Here is a 12398-nt window from a genome sequence, read left to right as displayed (position 1 = left end):
GAACTGAACTCAGAAAAAACCTGACCAGATTGAAGAGAGTATCTTAACTTAATCCAGGGATATCCCACTAGCTGCATGTGAATTTCCTCCCTACAGGAAATATAACGTTCTTAGAACATCAGCAAGTATCCCTGGATCTTCAGTCAAGCCAGCAGGAACACAGTCCTGAGGGAAACAACTATGTACGGCCAGAGAAATCACCATTTAGTAGTGGGACTGCAAAAGCTGCCCTCTGTGAGAGCTAACACTGTTGCCTTGCAGCCAAAGTTGGGTGGTGAAGCACAGGAGGTTTGGTGCTGCTTCCCTTTTCCAGTGCAAGGGATGGATGTGGTCTCAAGGGGAATTATCGCCTTTGGGCTGAGGGATCTGAAGCCCTGGCAACAGCCATCCATTTACTCACTGGACAGATTGATAGCATTGTACAGGACATCCTGGATGAACTTTTTCAAACAATATGTGACTTAATGGTGGGATTCATCACCATCCAATGCTGTGGGGCCAAATATATAAACAGGTTAAAAAATGGATTAGCAAAATTCATGGAAGATAGGTCAGTCACAGACAATTAAATATGGTAGTCCGGATGCAACTTCCAGTTCAGGAAGTTAGTTGGTCTAATGCCCTTCCACCTCTGATTTACTTGTAAAAGGGAAGCCAGAAAAATTCTCCCCATGCCAGACCTGTCCCTTGGCTCCAAGCATTAGCTTGAAACACAATAAATTCTTTTTTATTTGGCAGGGGGAGGGGGATATAATTTCTTTCAGTAATGATATTACAGCGTGCTATTTATTTCCCTCTGCAGCTCCTGAACCTCTCTGTAACCTTCCATCTCCCTGTCCCCTCAGGAATATCACAAATAAATTAGTGAAACCTACTGATACCACTAAATTCCATTTAGCGAGGAATTAGGAATCCGATCACTTATGTACATAGGAAAGGTCTGACTGGATCATACTGAAAAAACATTCTGTCTTTTAGAATACTGGACCAGAGGAAGATGCTGGAAATTCAACATGGAAACATATAGGTTGGTTTGTCCACAAGGAAAGTTTCTTGTAACCTCAGGGCAGCTGCTGTTTGATTTATTCCCTGACACATGCCTGTGCAGAGGCTAGTTTTATATATATAAAATACATACATACAGTACATACTGCAGTATTCCCATTCTCTTTGAATCCTGCTAAACGCTTGCAAACTCTTGACCCAAAGAGCAGCTTATGGCACAGGTTATCCTCTCTTTGCTCCCTTGTCTTCTTACCTGCTGCAAGCATTTCTACCCATTGTCTGTTATTGAAGATGTTTAGGGGGTTTGCTGGAGAGCAGAGGACAAGATGACGAATGAGCTAACACACAGCAATGGAATGTGAGTAAGTCTCAGCTATTTTTAATTAAGAAGCGATGACAGCTGACTAAACTCCCTGACACTGCAGTTAAAGGCTCCCTGACCCAGACATTATTGGACACACTCCTAAGACCAATATATATTGGTCCCGACGGTGCTTCTATTATTGTCCTTGCCGTCTTGACAGATGCAGGACTAACAAAATCTACGTCTATTATCAGCATGCAAATAGTGAGATAAATGCGTGAATACTTATGAGCAGGAGGAGGCAGCAGGTGAGAGGAGGACAACGAAGGTCATTTTCAAGGGAGTGCTGAAAGTTCCAATGTTTGGTTCAAAAGGTTTGGACAAATTTAACTGCCATTTTCATTTTCGGTTGGTTAAACCAATGATAGATTGACCATAAGAGAGGCAGAGAGACAGAAAGAACATTTCCTGCTATAAGGCAGATAAAAGATAAGAAGCAAAGCAGTATGGTGCCTTGGACTGGCTTTTCTCAGCCCATAGATCACAGGGAGAAAGCTTTTCTTCTAATTCCAAAAACAGAGAGCTCAGCAACCTGGCGGAGTGACCTGGATTCTGAAGGGTAGGGATTCATTTGGCTTCATATAAGGGCTCTTTAGCAGAGCTGAGAATACAGTCCAGGTGTCCAGCTCCTGCTGGCACAACAGACTGTCTCAGAAAGATGTCAAGGGGAAGATACCAACCACAAAAAGACAACACAAAACTCACTTCTGTTCTCAGGGCTTGCACGGCAATGAATCCAGCAGCAGAACCCTTTACCTTGTGCTCACTAGTTGGTTTTAGTAGGGCAGACAAAGAAAGATTCCCTTCTACCCTTCCCACAGGATCACAGAGAAAAGGGGTAAACCGGCACATGCAGCAAAGTCACACAAATCACGTACAGACTTGGCGTGAGCGAGACAAATACATTAACAAGCATCACCAGGAACTTTCCAGCATGGTTGTGGGGTGGGAGGGGGAAAGAGTTGCTTTCTGCTGTTGCTGAGACAGTTCCCCGCCCTGCTCTCTCCCAGCCCAACCCACCGGCTTTCTCCTCTCACTGGCTCACCGGCTGCATCGAATGATCCTGACAGTTCCCTCCTCCTCGCCCTGTTGGCTTCTGCCTATGGCCATTATCGGGGAGAGCCAATCAGGCCCGTAATCAATAGTTTGTGGGAAGGAACAGGGCTGTGCGACGCCACATTTGCATTAATTCTCTTGCTGCCTGTGTCTCTGCATTCAGATAAGCAGAGATTCGCTCTATCGGCCATCCTGGCAGAGGTGAGCATCGATGGCGGACGGAGAGCGAAGCAGCGCTGCAGTGAGCTGTCAGCAAAAGACAGCCACTGCCTGCTCCAGTCCTGAACTTCAGGACAGGCTCAACGTGAGGAGGAGCTCAGATCTCGACCTTGCAGGCACAGTTCACGGACCATCAGCATCCTGCCTGAGCACTGACCCAGATGTGCAGATCCTTTCTGGTAGCCTGCCTGAACTCATGTCCCCAGCTTGGGTATTCATCAGGGCAGCCGGCTCTGAAAATAAGGAAAAGGTGTACAGCAGGGGAGAAATCTTCTTCCATGCAGTATTAAAAGTGATGCCCTCTCCAGCAAGCTTTTACAAAGTTGTTTGGTCTGAAGGCATCTGGAGGCCTTCCAGGGCAGGCAGAGAGCATGGAAACACTGCACAAGGTCAGAGGAAGTTTTCCTGCCTTGTACCAGGAGGGCCACTGACAACAGTGCTGCTTGGTCACCCCCAGCCTTCAGAAATTCAGGAACAGTGGTTCCTTCGTCTTGCACATCGCTGTCAGCTCGGCTCTCCCCACCCCACCAAAACCCAGCTGCTGGGCAGTAAAACACAACACTCTACCAGTCCTACCACAGACCAGGTCAGGACCTGGAACCAGACACAGAGAAGAGGCAGATGAGTTGGAACGTTTTTCCAAATTCAAACAAAAGAGGCTTGAATTGACAGCATGCATCAATGAAACATCAATGCAAAACAACTAGATGTTGCCAATAGCTTTAAACCAGACTGTGAAATAAAACTTATCGGTGATTGGGACCTCAGGCACCAGGGCATCAAACACACAGCCAAGCTAAGTGTGAGTAACTACTGAACTGTCCTCAGGCCTTAAAGCTTTCCAGTTTAACTTGCCCAAGTAAAGCAGCTGATGAAATATCCCCAGGCACACTGGGACACTGGTGAAATAGCTACCCTTTGGCTATTTTCTTTCACCACACAGGTGAGTCAGCATCCGGACTGTGGAAGAAAAACTAGTGTTTCCTTTTCTGTTCAGAACTGGAAGTGGCTAGCAGCAGCAGGAGTTCAGTCCAGTTTCTAGCCTGTTTCTAACAGACATGTATACAGAGGTCAATGAACCCAGCAAAGCTATCCACTGTGGCTGGATGCACATACATTGGCTGTAAGCTGTCCCTTAGACAGGAGATTAGCCTAGACATTCCACTTGCTCTTTGTCCTTTACATCATACAGACACTCAGTTAGGAACAGTTATAACTTAAAATATTGTAAAATAATATAATTATGAGGCAAGACACAGGAAAATGTTCTATGGAAATTTCCACAGAAAATCTATTTATTTATTTCAGGGGTGGGGGTGGCTGGACACAAAACACTGGGTCAGATTAAAAAAAATAATTCCTAAGTGTCTGACCTGAATGAATCCATTTTTATGAAATCCACAGAATCATCAATATAACATGGAACATCAAGTTAAAAGGAGGAAAGAGAAGAAAAGAGCGCATATGAAAATCAGGTTAAAATCCCTGCTCGGCCTCAGTCAGTAAGGACCTGGAATTAAACGGCTTCAAATATTTTAGGATCTTTCTGCAGTTCATATGAACTAAGTTTCATCCTGAGGCAGAACAGGAAGAATGTTCTGCGCTCTCAAAAATGTTCATGACTTCAGACAAAAACATTATACTCAGCTTAAAAACAAATCTGTTCTCTTTTTGATCTTATGTAATAGTCTAGATGTCTGTGTTTTGATTTCTCTCAGCTGTGCACTCAAACTGGTACAAAGCTCAATGAAAGAAAATTAATGGACTGGAAGGAAACCTACACTTTTTCTTCTCTAAACCATGTGCCTCTTTTGCAGTTACCTTTACAGAGAAGAAAAGCCTGAAATTTAGCAACCACCAAGATGACAAAAATGAACTCAAATGAGAACTCCTGTCATGAGTTAAGCCTGCTTCAGCCACTCAAGAAGATAGAGCCTATGAACAAAGCCTTTTTGATCAATAAAAGCATTTTAAATAAAATGAAAGCTCTTTCAGACTAATTCAAGAAGCAACCTACAATGGAAAAGATTCAGTCCCTGATGGCCTGGGATCAAACTTGTTTTCTCCTTACTGTTGGTGCCTACACAACAACATTTATCTGGACCTATTAGAATTGCTGTAGATGGAAAAAGAACTAAATTCTTACTATGAACACATAGGAAATATCCAACAGAAAGGCAAAGTTGGTATGTTACAACCTATGCTGCTAGGACTACCACAGGGTCAGTTCACATTTAACTGGTCACTCCACCACCCAGGGAGGAAGGTGTGCTCCCTTACCTGGCAATATGTTCAGTCCTGAATGACCACGTGGTACCTGTCCTTGGCAAGAAAGGCAAAGAGGATGGGTGTGCACTTCTTCTCCTCCAACACTTCACAGGCACAACCTGGGGTAACAGGCATAAGAAATATATGAATATAAGGAATAACACGATGGATGCCCTGACAGGAAACGCAAGTGGAGGAAAAACTGTGTTCATATCTCTATTTCCCCACCCCATGATGTATCTGCTTCTGGTCCAAGGCTTAGACCTCAGGGCTTCCAGGCTGTCATTCCCCACCTCTCTGGCACAGCTGGTGAAGAATAAGGAGCCAAGAAGCCTGAGAGTCACTTCTGAGCCAACAGCTTGTGTTCCCAGACTCAATTTTGGTTTCAGATTTCCAGTTTGAAATATTTCCATAATTTCCAATGTATATCTTTTCAGATCTGTCTTGCCTTAAATATTATTGAAATGCCAGTTGTCTCATCACTTTTGTTATAGAGAGGAAACTTTTTTCCATACGCATTTCAGAATTTTTCACAAGAAAAAATCCAAGGATGCAGCCATCCTTACTTAGCACATTGTATAACTGTCCACAAAGGGATTTGATTTCTGCCTATCTGCTTCTGGTTTGTTTCCCAGCTCCATTTCATTAATAAAATTTCTCAAGAAGTTCATATCATTAATAAAGCCAAAATACAGGAATGATTCTCATAACTCCTCTATTTCTCTGATGCCAAAGGCTAGTAAAAGGTCTCCAAACTTGTATTTCATCTTTAGATAGTTCTATGCAAGGTAACTCAATGTTACTAGTCCCATTTTGCTATTAAACAGAGGCACAGAAGAATGCTAAGAATTGTCCCAGGCCATAAAGTAAGTAGAAAAAGACAATCAAACCCTAAATCCTGATACACAGCGTCTTGCTCTGTCCCAGTGGACAACATTCTTTCCTATGAATACTAAAAATATTGGGGTCTTCTGTGAAATAGACTAGGATGCTAATTTTTGAGGTGAAATGACCAACACAGCATGGGAAACCATGTAAGTGAATACAATACTCTCAGCTTCCTGAACTCTTGTACAATAACAGCTTAACTTGTTTCCCACAGAGACACCTGTATTTTAGTAGCAGATAAGAAATGACACATGTATATACATAGACGTGTTTTCTTTTTTTCTAGCTGTACACGCACATATACCCATATAATCACTAATATAAAATACACGCATATATATGTATATATCAAAGTTATTAAAATTAGAAGGAACTTTGATGTTGGACTCTGCATGGTCTGAAAAAACACTAATTACACCACAGCACAGCTGTGGGAATGAACTTCCTGCTCTGGGCACAGCACTTCAGGTATATAAAATGCAAAGACCTATTTGGAGGAGAGCACAGAGCCAACACGTTTCCTCAGGATGCTTCTTCCCACCCATCACACCTATCACCTGCTCATGAAAATGAACTTCCCATGTCTCCACTCGTTAAACCTTGACCCCCTTTCCTGAGAATGTGCCACTCCACAATACTTGCTCAATATCACCACAACACCTGGCTACCTAACAATTACATTTTTTTAAATTGGAGTGCAGACATACCTAAATAAGCCAGGATGAGATGGCTGGATGCCTTTGGCACTAATGCCAGTAATCTCATGAATGCTGACTCTTAAAGCAAAACAAGTAAAAAAGAACAAGTAAACTAAAAAGTTTCTAGACTTATTTGTTTAGAATAACAGATTGACAAACATAGTAAATTTTAATATATTTTTTTCTACAAACAGCTTTTTATAACTCACAACCCAAAATAAGCCCTAACCCAGCTGTGGTGTCTTGTTAAACAGTAATTACTCTATATAAGGCTGACCAAATGGGAATATTTGTGGGCCAGCGGAGTGAAATTATTTTAGGACTTACACAAACTTTCTCTGGGAGTGGTGAGACTAGCTGTGGGCAATGTGGCATACCTAAGAAACAAGCAGACACTGGAGGGCTTTTTTTCTTCTTCTTCCAAGCCTCCATTAAAACTCACTAGGTGACATTAAATGACTTCCTCAAATTTCTGCTCAAGGGAAAAGGAAAAAAACCAAAGAAGTAGAAGTGAGATTAGTTTACCCCTCTATAACAGAGGCTTCACTATGTCATTGTACACATTTTGAGATTCTCCCTCAACGTAGCTACCTGTCATGCCTGCTAAATCTCACCCAAACCTACAGCAGAACATAAGCAAGCAAAGGTGCAAAGCAAGACCCTTGTAATGTTTCATTATACTGGGAGAAGAAAAAAAAAAAGAAAAAAAAAGGAAACAAACAAAAAAATCAAGCCTCATCTCCAGCTCTTACCTACCATTCAGGTTGCTTCATCATGAGCTACTGTGCAACATCAGCTACTGAAATGTCCATCATCAAGCATTTTCCTGGCTAGGACTGTCACAAGCACCTCTCTTCCAACCCAGCCGACATGCTGCACCAATGATTCCTTGCCACCTCGCTGCCACAAAGCCAAACCCTTCATGGAGAGTTGAACTGTTTTGCTTGAGCTTTGAATGAAATTATGCTAAACTACATCAATACATATCATGGAGCAACTTTTCATCCTGTCTACCCTAAGGATGTGCTCACACTCCTCATCTTTTGGCAATGTTTGGGCCCACTGAATCTGTGCTGCTGAGGATAAGGGAGGAAGAGCCCATAAATCCAAACTCCTTCATCCTCTCAAATGTTCAGTTCATCATTTCAAAGTGCCTGATTTTGAAGCTGGTGAGGCAGCACAGCTTGCAGAGGAAGGAACAAAAGTCCTGTAACCTGGAGCATGTCCTGCTTTGTAAGAGGGTGGGGATCTCTGTGGGGAATCCTAGAAGAAGAGGATGACAGAGCTTTCAGAGTAGCAATGCTCAGTTCAAAAAACCTGCAAAAATTAGCGGCAGCATGCCATTCTGGTGCAAGTGGCAGTTTTCCAGTTTCCAAAATATCCCTCCTCCTTATGTCATGGTAAAACAGCAAAAATGGAAAGTGGTTTAGCAAGTAGGAACATTGCAATTCAAAATAGAATCAGAGAGGATTAAAGCAAATACCCAGACTGTTCTAACCTGTGTTTATGGCCCAAATACTGTACCAATTCCTGTTATTTTCAGGGTTTTTTTCCTGTGTTGTAACATTCTCTCTGCGATTAAACTTGGTCCGTGCAACATATGACTCATATGACTACAAGTCCCTGGGCATGTGCTGCAGGTTCCATCCTACAGCCTCAGGGCCCAATGCAGCACATCACATGTGGGTTTTTGCTGGAGAGGTAGGAAGAAAATGACAGCATCTGCCTAACACTAAATTTTCATCCTTATTTAAGGACTTAAAAAAAAATGTCCATTTTTCTGAGCAGGATGGTGGGTGGAAAATAAAATAAAGCTAGTTTTTAATGATCTCAGTGAAACTCAAGTCCATTTTCTAGTTAATATGCATCCTTGCACACAAGAATTTCAGGTTAAAAAATCGTTACTATGGAACTCATGTTATCTGCAGACCAAACGCTGACAGTAGCCAAACTAATCCTGGGTAGGACTCCTCTGCCTTCACTGATGTGAAACAGATTCACTGTTTTCAGCTTTGCTTTTCATTTTACCCGACCTTCTGCATTCCAGAAGACAACTTCTTTTTATGTCTGTCTCTGATTAGTTTTTGAATTACCTCCATGTTGCATGGTTATTCAACACTGAGTCCACCCTGCCGTTCTTCGTTCTCTTTCAATGACCCACTCCAGTGCCAGTATCATACTGACATTCACTTAGAGACACAGTAATGCCTTTAAAGTTAATGTTAAATTCACAGGTGAGATCAATTTTAGCTGCAACAAGACGTAGCAGGAGGTGTTCCAAAGAATAAAAATTCACAGAATAGAAAGAGAGGAGGAAAGAGAAAGAAGATAATCATGCAGAAGCAATGGACTTGTGTAATATGTCGAAGGCTCATATTACCTTTGTACAAATATAGTATAAATATAGCAATGGGTTATAAAGCTTCTGAGCTCTTAATTATCAGTTCAATTCACAATTGGTAAGGCTTTTCTAACAGAAAGGAGCAAAAAGCTAATGTTGCACATTTGCATAATGTAAGTAGAGTTGACTGGATGCTGAACATCTCACCTATAAACAGCTCCTCCTTGGGCTGTTTGCCAGTGGGAAGGAGCAACCATGAATTGGGACAGCAGCTTCTGTTGTGTGGTTCACAGAAGGGACTTGAGCAGCACTGTAGATCCTGAAAGAGAAGGAAATTCACACTCATTAGGGGAATTAGTTGTGATCTCCACATTTTACTGAGCTATTGTCTGCTGGAGAGCCCAGCTCTGTTCACACGCTGAAAGTTTTATTTATGCCTAAGAGAGTGAGTCTAGGCCTGGAGAATTCAGGTAATTCAGTACATTGGTAGGTACACGAGAATCCAGCTGACTGCGGTGGACATGTCTGTCAGTACAAGTTAATCAAGACCCAGAGCCTCTTGTACAAGTTAATCAAGACCCAGAGCCTCTTGCTGAAACGATGCCTGAGGTCAGAGCTGGCTGCGCCACCTTCTCCAGTGTTTGTCTACTGAAATCAGCAGAGTTACATTGGCAGAAGGGAGGCTGCTCAAGATACTCGTCGGCCTTAAGGCATATACTTTAGCCATAGAGAAGCAGAACTTCCTAACAGCAGAAGCTGTGAGCCCTCAACTCAAGGCTCTGCTGACTATCAGGAGAGCCAGGCTCCTGCCTTCAGAGCCCTGATCCACTCTCTTGGTGCTCCACTGATGAAGGACAGCTCCACATTCACATTTCTGCTTTCATTGGCTAAGACCAGATTCACGTGAATATCATCCTTAGTCTCTCCATCTTTATATATATGTGAATCTGCAACCTTCCTTTAAACACAATCAAGCATGACACAGAAATACGAGGTAATTAAAGAGAACTATGGAAAGTAAATACATATACCCTTTATTCCATTGGGTTGTTTTAAAACACAATGCTGTGGTTTATTCCTTCTCTCTCAATCTGTCACCAACACTCAGCTACATGGGAGAAAATTTTAAATTAAACTCAGACAGTATGTCTGCTTCACTACTAACACCTTCTAAGCAGTGATGAACCTCTTACATAGACACTTTGTGCTATAACCCCAAACTATAGGGCAAGTCACAATAACTGACAGCAGTTACAGACCTGGGCAATATTCTGAATTAAAATATAAAAAACAAGTAATAAAACCAGCAACAACAACAAGAAAAAGATTTGAGTCCTGCCAAAGTTACTTAACTTCCCAAGCTCAAAATATTTGCTGCAGTCTTTAAATTTGAGATGTGTGGTGTGTGTGACAGATGGCTGCTCCTGCAGTACACGTAATACACTACCTTTGTACAAATACTGTATTGTACAAATATTCATCAGTTAATTTCTATAATGACTGTGTCAGGTAGGATCATTAACACCACCCCTAATTTTACTGATAAGTAGGCTGAGACAGAAGGGTGGAGAGGATTGTCTAAAGTAAGCAAGCAACAATGAGAACTCCAAAACATCCACCTGTCTCTAAGCCTATTTGGTGGGTTTTTTTGAATAAAATAAAATTTAAAAAAATAAAATCTTTGGCACAGTTTGACCCAACACCAACTGAAATTTGAAGACTTAAAAACCCCACCAACCAAACACTGGACTTCAGCTCATACCCTGGGTTCATAGCTCATGAAGCACTTACGTTACTCTAAAAATGTGGCTTAGCTTAAGTATCCATTTTTAACTATCAACAGAAGTGAAAACATTAATTCATGCAAATCGATGTTCCCTAAACAATAACTTTCCCGTAGAACATTTCTTCTTTTTTAACATAAACTCATATCTAACATAACCCACTTAAAGTATTATATCTGCAGAGTTCAGCAATTAACTCTGTAAACTGTTTTCCTTGAGTATATGGAAGGCTATACATTACATAGTGAAATATAAAATGTATGCTATAGTGAATGAAAACCTCTATTTGAATGATGATTATCTTTCAAAAAGTCTGGGATAAGGGCCAGATTACCAAAACAAATTCAAGTCAGCTATTAGAGTTCTACTTGTACATCCAAAGTCCCCTGTTATTTCATGCAAGTATCCATTTTCAGTGCATCTTCGGTGGTTTTCAAATGCAATTGTTTACATGTAAAACCCATAGACAGTGCTTTCCTGAAAACACGGCCAGAAAATTCCAGTCTGATGAATAAACAAGCAAGCAAATAGGAAATGGGTGCAAGAAAATCACAGAAAGAGGGAAAGGACAGTACATAAACCAGCCAAATGAAGGCAGGAGATGGCACTGAGGGTACTTCAGATGCTACTGAAAGCAAGGACAAGGATGGACAGGCTACACCTTGTCTGCCTGCTAATCCAGGACAAAATGAGAATCACAGAGATTTGTAGAAAAATGTTTCACACAGAGGTTGTAAAAGACTGCTGGAAGTCACCTAAGCCATCCTTCTACTCAAAACATGGCTAACCTCAAAACTGAATCTGGTGTTGCCCACTTGAGCTCTGAAAATCCCTAAGAATGGAGATCCCACAGCCTCTCTGGGCATCTGCTCCAGTGCTGCACCACGCCCTCAGGTTTGAGGTCTGTCCCCCAGTCCCGTCCCATCCCCCCATAGCCAATCAGAATTCCCTTTGTTGCAGCTATGACAGGATTTTTTTCCCCAGTTGTTTAAAGAAAACTTTGCTCACGTCTTCCTCTCCATCAGGTGGTTAATAGGAGCTGCCCACTGCAACATCTTCTTTGTGGCTCTGCCCACTCTGATCCCAACCCAGAAGCTTCCAACACCCACTGCTGCTCCTCTGCACAAAACACAACCCCCTCTCCTTGTTTTCCAGGTATATCTTCGTCAAAGAGCTGTATCCATCCATCCATCGCAATATCCATCCAGTCATGTGAACTATGCCACCATGCCTGCCATTACAGCAAAGCTTGAGTAAAGCCCTTAGTACTAAGGTACTAATTAAATAAAAGTACTGTTACATATACTAGGTGAAGCAAGGCACACAGATGAGGGCAAATTGCCCAGTATCAAGCGTTACTGACAGAGCCATGAAGACAATATAGGAAACCAAACTCCTCATCTTACATGTTACCTTTTAAACAGCCCTTGATGATGCCGTAGAGGGCAAAATGAGAAGGAAAGCTTCTCATGGAGAACAGTCAGACAGGGCCAGATGCTCAGCAGATCAAAATCGGTGAACTCCACTGCTTTCAATGCAGCTATGCCAGTTTACATCAGTTGACGACGTGACCTATATAATGAAAACCAGCTTAAAGCAGCCAAGGAATATAACCTTGATTTATTCCAAATACATTATACTTCATGCTGTCACTTATCTTTTACATGCCAACATGCCAGCTCAGGAGACAGACACATTTCAATACTCTCAGCTGGGAATCGTGTTCTTGCAACACTCCTCGATGATGCACATACTGTCTCTATTTGTGCTCACCC

General features: G+C 42.1%; 1 long non-coding RNA gene across 4 annotated transcripts in view; it reads right to left on the bottom strand.

The window, feature by feature from the left end:
• LOC119158295 overlaps nt 1–12398 on the bottom strand; it is a 152755-nt gene that overhangs the window by 75496 nt on the left and 64861 nt on the right. For all 4 annotated transcript variants that reach the window (XR_005107829.1, XR_005107828.1, XR_005107831.1 and 1 more), the window contains 3 exons: nt 12037–12195; nt 9047–9158; nt 4925–5031 (listed from right to left, as the gene is read on the bottom strand). This is a non-coding gene — a long non-coding RNA (uncharacterized LOC119158295). The remainder of the gene's footprint in view (nt 1–4924; nt 5032–9046; nt 9159–12036; nt 12196–12398) is intronic.

The sequence above is a fragment of the Falco rusticolus genome, chromosome 16 (genome assembly GCF_015220075.1).
Source record: "Falco rusticolus isolate bFalRus1 chromosome 16, bFalRus1.pri, whole genome shotgun sequence".
Taxonomy (NCBI): domain Eukaryota; kingdom Metazoa; phylum Chordata; class Aves; order Falconiformes; family Falconidae; genus Falco; species Falco rusticolus.
This window is presented reverse-complemented; position numbering and strand designations above follow the sequence as displayed.